The sequence below is a fragment of the Dermacentor silvarum genome, chromosome 1, assembly GCF_013339745.2.
Source record: "Dermacentor silvarum isolate Dsil-2018 chromosome 1, BIME_Dsil_1.4, whole genome shotgun sequence".
Lineage (NCBI taxonomy): Eukaryota > Metazoa > Arthropoda > Arachnida > Ixodida > Ixodidae > Dermacentor > Dermacentor silvarum.
Window position 1 is genome coordinate 417939454 of NC_051154.1, and position 14332 is coordinate 417953785.

Genomic DNA, 14332 nt, shown 5'->3' on the forward strand with positions numbered 1-14332 from the left:
GATATCCCACTCTTCGAACATTGCTTAATGCCTTCAGCCAAGCTGTTACCACCTTGGGAGTGGCAAGTAGTAGCATGTGATATATCATTTGCAGAGGTTACAAAGCACGCTTCAGAGGTAGAAATCCGAATGCACTTTCTAGAATTACAGTCCAAGTACTCGTGCACAGAATTTTACACAGACGCTTCTAAATCACATGCCGGAGTATCTTATGCAGCCGTCGGTCCGTCCTTCTCGGAATCCGGCGTACTCCACCCAGAAACAAGTATCTTTACGGCTGAGGCCTACGCAATATTGTCAGCCGTAAAACATATAAGGAAATCAAAACTTCAAAAAACTATTATATTTACAGACTCTCAAAGCGTTGTAAAAGCCTTGAAGTCACCCTGTAAACAGAAAAACCCTGTTCTTATTGAGCTCTATTCTGTTCTGTGTAGAGCATACGCAACTAACCAGCATGTCATTATATGCTGGGTGCCTGGGCATAGAGGCATCGAGGGCAATGTTCTTGCCGACCAAATGGCCACATCAGTCACATCACCCGCTATTAACCCTACAGCTGCTGTTCCTGCAACAGATTTAAAACCTTTCTTGCGAAAGAAACTGCGAAGCCACTGGCAACGCTTGTGGGATGCAGAAACAAGTAATAAGCTTCATTTGATTAAGCCACAGTTAGGTTACTGGCCTTCCGTAACAAAAACCCGGCGAACTGATATCCTATTCTGTCGTCTAAGAATAGGACACACGTACGGCACCCACAATTTTCTATTGAGTGGTAATGACCCGCCAACCTGTGGTAGATGTGGCGAGAGGCTCACCGTCCTCCACGTCCTCCTGGAGTGTCGGGAAGCCGAAAGAGAAAGAAAGAAACACTTTCCTCTAGCATATCGCTATTATGTCCCTCTACATCCCGCTATGTTTCTTGGTAAAGAACCGCTCTTCAACACCAAAGCAGTCCTCGCATTCCTGAATGATGTTGTGCTACATGTTATTAGCCCAACAAGTTCGTAGCGCATGCTCTCTCCAGAGGATGTTGCTGTGATTGTTTTTTATAGCACATGCCTCCAGGCCCTTGTGTCTCAAGGGCTCTGTTTAGGCACTTGTGCTTCTGGCTAATTCTTGCATCTGTAATATTTTTTTTGTAAGTCATATCATTCTTTTGCAATGTATATTCATGTCTATAGTACACATCATTAGTTAGTCATTGCCATAATCTTATTACGTATAGATTTTACTCTCTTTACAGCGACTGTTTTTAGGCCCCTTTACAGCCATACCACATCTAATGTTCATGTAATTGACTATTCATATACCACTAACAAGTCATTACCATCGTCTTGGCGCTCTTTGGCCACATCTGGCCCTTGCGCCAATAAACCACAATAATCATCACTTCCCCATTATGCTAGGCTTAACAGAACATGATAGATGCTCGCCACACGTTCCTCGATGGAAGGTTGACTCGGCTAACTGGGAACTTTTCCGACAAATAACATATTTAAGCCGTGATGACATTGCCTCTTTTAACATAGGCGATGCTGTGGCGTATATAACAGGTTTTATCATTGACGCTGCTGAAAGGTGCACACAACAAACTAATGGACTAGCTAATAAACATCGCCTGCCTTGGTGGAATGATGAATGCCAGAAAGCACGTAAAAAGCAAAACAAAGCCTGGGGATTGTTTCGCAACTCCCCAACATCTGAAAACCTGATAAATTTTAAACAAGCAAAGTCACAGGGCCGAAGAACGCGTCGACGTGCAAAGAGAGAGAGAGTTGGGTAAGGTACATTTCCAGTATAAATTCATACACCGACGAAACAAAAGTCTGGAACAGGGTAAATAAACTAATAGGGCGGGAGTCACATCCTCTACCCTTAGTAAGTAGCCAAGGTGATAGCCTGGAAGACCAGGCGGATTGTCTAGGTGAACACTTTCAATATGTATCAAGTGAATCGCATTATACAGACACTTTCCTGAAGTTCAAAGAACGCGAAGAGCGGCAGCCTCTTAACCGCAAAGGTTCTTCGAGTGAGGCTTACAATCAACCATTTAGCTTAGCCGAACTTAAAGCATCTCTCGCTTGTTGTAACAACTCGGCGCGAGGTGGCGATCGTATCATGTACGAAATGATTAGGTACTTACACCCCGAAACACTGACAACACTCCTGTTTCTTTTTAACGTCATGTGGACGGCTGGCTGTATTCCGTGCTCATGGAAAGAAGCCATAGTCATCCCGGTACTTAAACAAGGCAAAGACCCGTCCTTAGCCAGCAGCTACAGGCCAATAGCTCTAACAAGCTGCCTGTGCAAGCTGTATGAAAAAATGATAAACCGGCGTTTAATCAGTTTCCTAGAAAATAACAAAATACTAGACCCCTTCCAGTGTGGAATCCGAGAAGGTAGGTCGACAATAGACCACCTTGTTCGCATCGAGGCAAACATCAGAGATGCGTTTATTCATAAACAGTTTTTACTTTCTGTATTTATAGATTTAGAGAAAGCGTACGACACGACATGGCGCTTCGGGATTCTGCGAGATCTCTCTGCGATGGGGTTCGCGGTAATATGTTTAACACAGTCGAAAGCTACTTGTCTAACCGCACGTTTCGCGTAAGAGTGGGCAATGCTTTATCTAGAACATTCACCCAGGAGGCTGGCGTGCCGCAAGGGGGTGTACTTAGTTGCACACTTTTCATTGTAAAAATGAACTCCCTGCATACAGTCATTCCACACAGCATGTTTTATTCTGTGTATGTCGATGACGTACAGATAGGTTTCAAATCATGTAACATCGCTATCTGGGAACGACAGGTGCAGCTTGGATTACATAAATTGTCTAAATGGGCGGATGTAAATGGGTTCAAAATAAACGCACAGAAAAGTACATGCGTACTCTTCTCAAACAAAAGAGGCGTGACACCGGTGACAAATCTCACGATCAATCGAGAGGAACTATCCATGAGCAGTGAACATAAATTCCTGGGCATAATTCTGGACTCTAAGCTTACCTTCATCCCCCATCTTAAATATCTGAAGACAAAGTGTCTGAAGACTATGAACCTTTTAAAAATTCTCTCGCACACAACATGGGGTAGTAATCGAAAATGCCTCCTAAACTTGTACAACAGTCTTGTCCGCTCACGCCTTGATACGGAGCTATAATTTATAACTCTGCATCGCCAAGTGCATTAAAAATACTAGACCCCGTTCACCATTTAGGTATCCGCCTCGCAATCGGTGCTTTCCGAACAAGCCCGATCCAGAGCCTCTATGTAGAGTCGAACCAGTTGTCACTCCATCTGCAGCGTTCATATAGTAATAAACTTCACAAGTAAGTAATGAACTTCACATGATTAAACCACAGTTAGGTTTCCGGCCCTCAGCTACGAAAACACGACGAATTGACGTCATATTCTGCCGTCTCAGAATAGGACACACGTACGGCACCCACAATTTTTTGCTTACTGGTGATGAACCACCAACTTGTGGTAGATGTGGTCAGAGGCTGACCGTCCTCCGCGTCCTGCTGGAGTGTCGGGAAGCCGAACCAGAGAGAAGAAAACATTTTCCTGTAGCATACCGCTATCATATCCCTCTTCATCCCATGATGTTTATTGGTGAAGAACCACATTTTAATGCCAATGCTTTTTTTCCAATGCCAATGATTGGCTTTTTGAGCGATGTTGTGCTACATGTTATTAGTCCAATAAGTTCGTAGCGCATCCTCTCTCTAGAGGATGCCGCTGTGATAGTTTTTTTTTATAGCACATGCCTCCAGGCCCTTGTGGTTCAAGGGCTCTGTCTAGGCAGTTGTGCTTCTTGCCAATTACTGCATCTTAATAATTTTAAATATCGTGTCATTCTTTCTCAATGCATTCTTCATTGCATAATACACCTCATTAGTCATTGCCATGATTTTAGTACATGTATATTTTACGCACTTTACAGCGATTAATTTTAGGCCCCTTTACAGCCACGCCTCATCTATTTCTCAGAATTCATCACTCCACTGCACACTCACAAACACTGGCATGGCGCTCTTTGGCCATACTTGGCCCTTGCGCCATTAAACACCATACATCATCAACTCATAGCATACGCCACTTAAGTCACTGCCATTATTTTACTACCTATATGTTTTACACCATTTACAGCGACAGTTTTTAGGCCCCTTTACAGCCATGTCACATCTACCATGAGAAACTCATTGCCCGCGTCATAACAGCAAATCGATTACATTACCACTTGTCATGGCGCTCTTTGGCCATCCTGGCCCTTGCGCCATAAAACACCACACATCATCATCAATTTATAATTATTTACTAAGTCATAAAGACTTTTTTTCAGGTGGGGGGAGGATACAAATGTACTTTCTAAGTGGCAAAGTTTAAGTTGTTTTTTAAACCCGCAGGGGCGTCTGCGTAAGCAGGCGTTTGGTGTGTTGCGACACCACGGACCCGAGCACACGAGGGTTGGACCTTCCCACGTTAAGCCGTGCGCGGCTTAGCTGTGTCCGGGGAAAAGGGGATCCTGGGGGTTGAGCCGATGCCGAGTGTTTGGACCTTTACGGCCCCTCGGTGGAGGCAACACACCTCTTTGGCCTCTGCTTCACGTAGACGGCACCCCCGGAGTGACCCACCTGGGGTCGGTAGTTGCCTTTTCCTGTCTCTCTTTCCCTCCAACCTTCGCCTTTCTTACTTTCACTCTTTCCTGTCCTCTCTTTATTTTCCTTTCACTTCCGACTTCGCGGACAGCAAGGGTTTACCTTGTGAATTATATCCTGCCTTGGGTATATGTATTTGGTTATAGTGGTGGCGTACAGTTGGCGTTTGCAGGACCTGTCCCTTACAGACTCTGCAGCTTCCCCTTGTTGGGCTCCATGGTGGGTGGCTGGCGCCACCGCCGAAACTCATCCCACATATATGGATAGCTCCTTTCCTGCGCTTGCTGATCGCCGCCCGAAACGGGGGCGCACCGAAGAAATATTCCAATTTTTTGGCCGACAAATTGAGAACTTTCCACGATACCACGTGGTACATAGTGAAAAAACTGACAAGTCTGTGAGAGTGATCTCACCCTTTATTGTTCCAAAGACTCTGACAGAGACTATAGGACCAGGTTACAAGGCGACGAAGTTGGCCAGCGGTGATCTCCTTCTGGAACTCCGAGATAAGAAAATTTCCAAACGACACTAGACTCTGTAAGTCTAGTGTCGTTTGGAAATTTTCCTGTGACTGTGACCCCGCACCGCACCATGAACACCTCCCGCGGTGTTATTTCTGATGATGAAATGTTGGAGCTCACTGAAGATGAACTTCTGGAAGGATTTAGGGACAAGATATTTCGGCTGTAAACGGAATCAAGATGAGGCGCGATGATAAGGAGATTCCGACAAAACACATAATTCTTACTTTTGGTTCAAGTGTTCTACCCGAGACCATTGAGGCCGGATACGTCAAACTATGTGTCAGGCCATACGTGCCAAACCCGCTCGGATGCTTCAAGTGCCAAAGATTCGGCAACAGCTCGCAGAACTGCCGAGGCTGACTGACATGTGCTAAATGTAGTGCCTTGGAACACACATCTGAAACGTGTGAAAACTCTGTCCGCTGTGTGAACTGTGATGGGGAGCACGCCGCATACTCGCGGTCCGCACGCTGCATACTCGCATACTCGCATACTCCCGTAAGGAAATTGTAACTATAAAAGTGAAAGAGAATATTTCATTTAAAGAGGCACGAAGGCGGGTGACACGCCGCATACTCGAGGGAGCACGCCGCATACTCGCATACTCCGGTCCTGGAGGAAAGAAAAGGAAATTGTAACTATAAAAGTGAAAGAGAATATTTCATTTAAAGAGGCACGAAGGCGGGTGACCTACCTGTCTAAAACCAGCTTTGCCGATGTGGCGCGTCAGGGGGCAGCGTCACAACGGTCTCCGGCTACTGTCCGGCTGACACGTAGTGAGCCGGCGGTGACGCCATCCGCCCCCTCGGCGGCTGCGGCTACCACTGCTCCGCCATCTCACAAGAAGGGGCCATCGACCTCCGGGCTCGTGGCCTCAAAGGTCTCGTCCATCGAGACGAGGCCCTCACGTCAAACACTGCGCTCGCAAGAGCGCGTGTCCAGCGCCTCGCAAGAGCCGATGGACACAACAACCGGTCAGGTGGCGCCACCAGCGCCTAAGGAGGTCCGCGAATCTCGCGATCGCTCCAAAAAAGAAAAACCCCGCATCACAGGGCCCGACAAGGGCTCTGTAAAGTAATTTACAGTCCCTTCGCACACAGCACACACCTCTTTCTCAATATAGACACGCAAATATTGCAATGGAACGTTAGGGGACTTCTCCATAACCTCGATGACGTTAAAGAGCTCCTTCATAAATATACTCCGAGGGTGCTGTGTGTCCAGGAGACGCATCTGAAATCAGGAAACACAAACTTTTTAAGGCAATACGCCGTTTTTCGCAAAGACCGTGACGACGCTACCGCCTCGTCGGGCGGTGTCGCTATAATTGTCGATAAAGGTGTTGCCTGTCAACAATTAAACCTCCGAACTTCCCTTGAAGCAGTTGCTGCCCGAGCAGTACTCTCTGGTAAACTAGTCACGGTTAGTTCGATTTACATCCCCCCTTGCTATCAACTTTCCAAGACACAGTTTCAAAATTACATAGATGAACTTCCACCGCCATATATAATTGTCGGAGATTTAAGTGCACATAACACTTAGTGGGGAGGCTCTCGTTGCGATGCGAGAGGGCGCCTAATTGAAAACTTTGTTTTCTTCAGGTGCATCTATGCTTAACCAGAAAGAGCCAACGTATTTCAGCGTTACACATAACACATACTCATCCATTGACCTAAGTATAGTATCGAGTACACTAATACCATACCTGGAGTGGTCTGTTCTCAAGAACCCCTTAGAGAGCGACCACTTCCCTATTATGTTAAACTCAACAAAACAAGATGTATGCTTGCCAAGTTTTCCTCGATGGAACGTTGACTCGGCCAACTAACAACTGTTCCGAGAGCTTACATGTTTATGTGGCGATGACATTGCTGATTTTAATGTAGACGATGCTGTGGCTTATCTAACATGTTTTATTATTGACGCTGCTACGAGATCTATTACGCAAACTAACGGATTCACCAAGAAGCGCCGCATCCCATGGTGGAACTATAAATGTAGGAAAGCACGCAAAAACCAAAACAAAGCTTGGGGATTGCTTCGCAATTCTCCAACCACCGAAAACCTCATTAACTTCAAGCAGGTTAAGTCACAAGGCAGAAGAACCCGTCGACGTGCAAAAAGAGAGAGTTGGGAGAGGTACCTCTCTGGCATAAATTCTTACACAGATGAGGCGAAAGTATGGCATAGGGTGAATAAATTGAAAGGCCGGGAGTCGAACCCTCTGCCATTAGTAAGTACCCAAGGAGATAGCCTGGAAGATCAGGTAGATTGTCTGGGCGAACACTTTGAATATGTATCCAGCGCATCTCATTACACAGAAACATTCATGAGGTTCAAAGAACGAGCAGAGCGACAGCCCGTTAATCGGAAATGTGCTCGAAATGAAGATTACAACCGCCCGTTTAGTATAGCTGAATTTAAAACTGCTCTCGCTTGTTGAAACACCTCAGCACCAGGTGCTGACCGTATCATGTATGAAATGATCAAGCACCTACACCCTGAAACACAAAAGACCCTCCTCTCTCTTTTTAATGTCATGTGGGCTGCTGGGTACATTCCATCTTCTTGGAAAGAGGCTATAATAATCCCTATACTTAAACAAGGCAAGGACCCGTCCTTGCCTAGTAGTTACAGACCCATTGCCTTGACAAGCTGTCTCTGTAAGCTCTTCGAAAAGATGATTAACCGGCGCCTTGTCTATCTCCTAGAAAGCAACGGAATACTAGATCCGTACCAGTGTGGCTTCCGAGAAGGTAGGTCGACTACAGACCACCTTGTCCGTATTGAGGGGATTATAAGGGATGCCTTCATACACAAACAGTTTTTTCTATCTGTATTTCTTGACTTAGAGAAAGCGTATGACACCACATGGCGCTTCGGTATTATCCGAGACCTATCCACTATGGGTGTGCGCGGCAATATGTTGAGTACTATCGAAAGCTACATTTCTAACCGTACCTTTCGTGTAAGGGTGGGCCGGGCATTGTCGAGGTCTTTCATCCAGGAAACTGGTGTCCCGCAAGGCGGTGTGCTTAGCTGCACACTGTTTATTGTTAAAATAAACTCTCTACGCATGGCTATTCCACGAACGATGTTCTACTCTGTATATGTAGATGATGTCCAGATTGGTTTTAAATCGTGCAACTTTGCTGTCTGCGAACGACATGTCCAGCATGGCCTAAATAAAGTGGCTAAATGGGCTGATGAAAACGGTTTTAGGTTGAGCCCACAAAAAAGCATATGCGTCCTTTTCACTAATAAGAGAGGAATAGTACCAGACCCTTCTATTGAGCTCTCTGCTACCGCATTATCTGTAAGCGCAGAGCACAAGTTTCTCGGCATCATACTGGACTCGAAACTCACATTTGTTCCGCACATCATATATTTGAAGGCTAAGTGCCTGAAAACAATGAACTTATTGAAGCTGCTGTCATGTACAACATGGGGCAGTGACAGGAAATGCATTTTAAACTTGTATAAGTGCCTTGTCGGCTCACGACTTGACTACGGCGCAATAGTCTATCAGTCTGCTGCACCCAGTGCTTTAAAGATGTTGGATCCTGTTCACCATTTAGGAATCCGCCTTGCGGCTGGAGCCTTCAGGACAAGCCCCGTACAAAGCCTTTATGTGGAAGCAAACGTGTGGTCGCTCTACCTTCAGAGGACTTATGCCAGTTTTACATATTTCCTTAAAACAAATTCAAACCGTACACATCCTACCTATTTTACCATAAACGATACCACATGTGCCACACTATTTAATAATCGACCAACAGCGAAGCAGCCCTTTTCGCTACGCGTGAGAAAGCTCAGTGAAGAAATGGGTGCTTCACTACTTGAACATTGCCTAATGCCTCCTGCGAAGCTGCTACCGCCGTGGCAGTGGCTGCTGGTTGAATGTGACACATCTTTTATTGAAGTCACAAAACACGCGCCAGATGCACACATTCAATTGCACTTTTTAGAACTGAATTTGAAGTACTCTTGCCCTGAATTTTACACAGATGCATCAAAGTCACATGCTGGCGTTTCCTATGCGGCAGTCGGTCCGTCCTTCTCGGAATCCGATGTACTTTATCCCCAAGCAAGTATCTTTACGGCCGAAACCTATGCAGTACAACATTGATAGATTGTATTGGCAGTGAAACACATTGATATATTGAAACTCCAAAAGGCTGTAATATTTACCGACTCTTTAAGCGTTGTTAAAGTGTTAATGATGCCGCAAAAACGTAAACACCCTGTAATTATCAACCTCTACTCACTGATCTGCTCTGCTTATGCATCTAAACAACAAATCATAATATGCTGGGTGCCTGGGCATAGAGACATTGAGGGTAATGTTCTTGCCGACCAAATGGCCACATCAATAACATCGCACGCTGTTAATCCTACAGCTGCTGTCCCTGTAACAGATTTGAAACCTTTCTTGCGTAAGAAACTGCGAAGCCACTGGCAACGCTTGTGGGATGCGGAAACAAATAATAAGCTTCACTTGATAAAGCCACAGTTAGGTTTCTGGCCATCTGCATCGAAAACATGGCGAACTGATGTCCTATTCTGTCGTCTCAGAATAGGACATACATATGGTACTCACAACTTTCTATTGAGTGGTAATGATCCTCCAACCTGTGGTAGATGTGGCGAGAGGCTCACCGTCCTCCACGTCCTCTTGGAGTGTCGGGACGCCGAAAGAGAAAGAAAGAAACATTTTCCGCTAGCATATCGCTATTGTATTCCTCTCCATCCTGCTATGTTTCTCGGTAATAGTTCATAGCGCATCCTCTCTAGAGAGGATGTTGCTGTGATAGTTTTTATAGCACATGCCTCCAGATCCTTGTGTTTCAAGAGCTCTGTTTAGGCACTTGTGCTTCTGGCTAATTTTCGCATCTTTAATATTTTGTAAGTCGTATCATTCCTTCGCAATGCATTGTTCATGTCCATAGTACACATAATTAGTCTTTGACATAATCTTATTACGTATAGATTTTACGCACTTTACAGCGACTGTTTTTAGGCCCCTTTACAGCCATGTCACATCTAGTGTTCATATAGTTCACTATTCATGTACCACTATCAAACCACTACCATCGTCTTGGCGCTCTTTGGCCACATATGGCCCTTGCGCCAATAAACCACAATAATCATCATCATCCTTAAAGTTCACTCTAATCAGCAGCATCCGTGTTTTAGTACCGTTAACGATATGACGTGTGCTATACTTTTTCGTAATCGTCCCTCTGTAAGACAGCCTTTCTCACTGCGTGTCAGGGAGCTTAGCGAAGAAATGGACATCCCACTCCTCGAACATCGCTTAATGCCTTCGGCCAAGCTGTTACCACCTTGGGAGTGGCAGGTAGTAGAATGTGATATATCCTTTGTAGAAGTTACAAAGCATGCTTCAGAGGTCGAAATCCGAATGCATTTCCTAGAATTACAGTCCAAGTACTCGTGCGCAGAATTTTACACGGACGCTTCTAAATCATATGCCGGAGTATCTTATGCAGCCGTCGGTCCGTCCTTCTCGGAATCTGGCGTACTCCACTCAGAAACAAGTATCTTTACGGCTGAGGCCTACGCAATATTGTCAGCCGTAAAGCATATAAAGAATTCAAAACATCAAAAAACAATTCTATTTACATTCTCCCAAAGCGTCGTATAAGCCTTGAAGTCACCCTGTAAACAGAAAAACCCTGGCCTCATTGAGCTCTATTCTGTTCTTTGTAGAGCATACGCAACTAACCAGCATGTGATTATATGCTGGGTGCCTGGGCATAGAGGCATCGAGGGCAATGTTCTTGCCGACCAAATGGCCACATCAGTCACATCACCCGCTAATAACCCTACAGCTGCAGTCCCTGCAACAGATTTGAAACCTTTCTTGCGAAAGAAACTGCGAAGCCACTGGCAACGCTTGTGGGACGCAGAAACAAATAATAAGCTTCATTTGATTAAGCCACAGTTAGGTTACTGGCCATCCGTAACAAAAACCCGGCCAACTGATATCCTATTCTGTCGTCTCAGAATAGGACACACGTAAGGCACCCACAATTTTCTATTGAAAGGTAATGATCCTCCAACCTGTGGTAGATGTGGCGAGAGGCTCACCGTCCTCCACGTCCTCCTGAAGTGTCGGGAAGCCGAAAGAGAAAGAAAGAAACACTTTCCTCTAGCATATCGCTACTGTCTCCCTCTACATCCCGCTATGTTCCTTGGTAAAGAACCGCTCTTTAACACCACAGCAGTCCTCGCATTCTTGAAGGATGTTGTGCTACATGTTATTAGGTCAATAAGTTCGTAGCGCATCCTCTCTTCAGAGGATGTTGCTGTGATAGTTCTTTATAGCACATGTCTCCAGGCCCTTGTGTTTCAAGGGTTCTGTTTTAGGCACTTGTGCTTCTGGCCAATTCTTACCTCTCTAATATTCTGTCTAATCACTCTTTTTCAATGCATTGTTCATGTCTATAGTACACATCATTAGTCATTGCCATAATCTTATAAGGTATGCATTTTACGCACTTTACAGCGACTGTTTTTAGGCCCCTTTACAGCCTAGCCACATCTGTTCATGTAGTTGACTATTCATATATCACTAACAAGTCATTACCATCGTCTTGGCGCTCTTTGGCCATAACTGGCCCTTGCGCCAACAAACCACAATAATCAATCAATCAATTAGAAGGTAACGTGTTGGCTGACCAGCTAGCCACATCCGTCCACGCGAACGTTTCCAACTCTTCCAAGACTGTCCCTGTAATGGACCTCAAGCCCACCCTATAGAAAAAGCTGAGGGCTTATTGGCAGCGGTTGTGGGATAGAGCAACAGAAAATAAACTGCTTGTTATCAAGCCGTATCTTGGCAACTGGCCACCGGTATCAAAGAACCGCCGCACAGAAGTAACATTTCGCCGACTTAGGATAGGACACACATAAAGTACACACGCTTTCCTCTTGTCCGGTGGTGATTCACCCACGTGTGATAAATGTGGTGAGCCACTTACCGTGCTTCCCATCCTGCTGCAATGCACTCAATTGAACGATAATCGGAAAAAGCATTTTCCATTACCACACCGGCAGCAAATTCCACTTCATCCTCTAATCACCTTAGGTATAGAACCTGTGTTTAAATATCAATCATTGTTGGCATTCTTAAAAGATGTACGCAATTTTCATGTTACAGCCCCAGGCAATCCGTAGCACGGCCTCTTAACAGAGGTTTCTGCTGCGGTAGCTGCGTTAAAAAAAGCACCTGCCTCACAGCCTTTGGGCTCAAAGGCCTTAAGGAGGCATACGTGCTATTTCCATTCTTTGCATTTTAGCCTCATGATCACTTGTCATTCGTACTGTACCCATAGACTACTCCACATACCACTATCATAATTTTGTACTATATATCGTTTTACGCTACTACGATAACGATTGATTTTAGGCAACTTTACAGCCATCCTATCATCGCAACTAATCAATCAGCGCTTAACACAACATTATCAGTCATGGCGCTCTTTGGCCATACCTGGCCCTTGCACCAAAAAAACCACATATCACCATTTAAATTGTTTTTAATCTTTTTTATTATTTGTTTGTTTTTTGTTTTGTTTTAGCAAAATGGATTTTAGGCTTTCTGGGGTTATTCAAAGGATATATCGCAACTAAATGTGCGTTATCCCTGCAGCCACATCTCACCTTAAGAAGGTTCATGGGTTATTCGAAATTTCTGCATTCTTTATCAGTGAGAAAAACAGATGTCATGCTTACATCTCAGGAGCTGTGTTTCTTGATTATTACATTTCCAGAAGCTTACTTCTAAGAGTTGTACATGCCTTTCCCATCTCATGCACATAAAAAAACTGGAGGTATAGCTGCATTCACAACAATGAAAGAATAAATGACCACCTGTGTACCCATGGGCAGCAAAAGCAACGTTCCCGCAGGGGCGTCTGCGTCAGCAGGCGTTTGGTGTGCTGCGACACCACGGACCCGAGCACATGAGGGTCGCACCCTCCCGCGTGTAGCCGTGCGCGGCTTAGCCATGTCCGGGGAAAAGGGGATCCTGGGAGGTGAGCCGAAGCGGGGTGTTTGGACCTTTATGGCCCCTCGGCAGAGGCAACACCCTCCTTTGGCCTCTGCTTCACGTAGACGGCACCCCCGGACTGACCCACCCGGGGAAAATCGGTAGTTGCCTCTTCCTGTCCCCCTCTCCAATCTGCGTGTTTCCCTCTTTCCCCCGCAGGGGCGTCTGTGCAAACAGGCGTTTGGTGAGTTGCGCCACCACGTACCCGAGCACACGAGGGTTGGACCCTCCCGCGTGTAGCTGTGCGCGGCTTAGCCGTGTCCGGGGAAAAGGGGATCCTGGGGGTTGAGCCGACGCTGAGTGTATGGACCTTTAAGGCCCCTCAGCAGAGGCAACACACTCCTTTGGCCTCGGCTTCACGTAGACGGCACCCCCGGATTGACCCACCTGGGGGAAATCGGTGGTCGCCTTTTCCTATCCCCCTCTCCAACCTTTTTGCTTTCCTGTCTCCTTTCTTTAACTATCCTATCATCTCTTCTCTTCTGTCACTTTCTAATTTTCATAGGCGGCTTGGGTTAACCTTGTGTATGTGCCCTCCCTTGGGTACAATATATTAGGTTATAGTGGCAATGTACGGTTGGCGCCTGCAGCCTTATGCGTTAAGCACTGCAGCGTCCCCTAGTTGGGCTCTGTGGTGGGTGGCCGCCATTGCCGCCGAAATAAAACGAACCGTTATGGGAACACCAGCATTTCCCCGCCTACTTGATCGTCACCCTCTAAAGAGGGGACGCACCGATGAACTTTGCCTATCTTTCAACTGACCAAAAGATAACTATCCAAAATACCATGTTGTACACAGTGAAAATGCTTCAAAACCGGCCAGATCCATTTCTCCATTCATAGTTGCGAAATCTTTGACGGAAGCTTTAGGCTCAGGTTACAAAGTCATCAAAATGGCTAGCGGAGACCTTCTTCTTGAGGTCCCTCAGAAACAACAGTACGAGAAACTCGGCAACCTTGTGACATTCGGCAACATACCAATTTCTGTATCACCACACCGATCAATGAATAGCTCACGTGGAGTCGTATCAGAAGCAGACCTCCTAGAATTATCAGAAGCAGAACT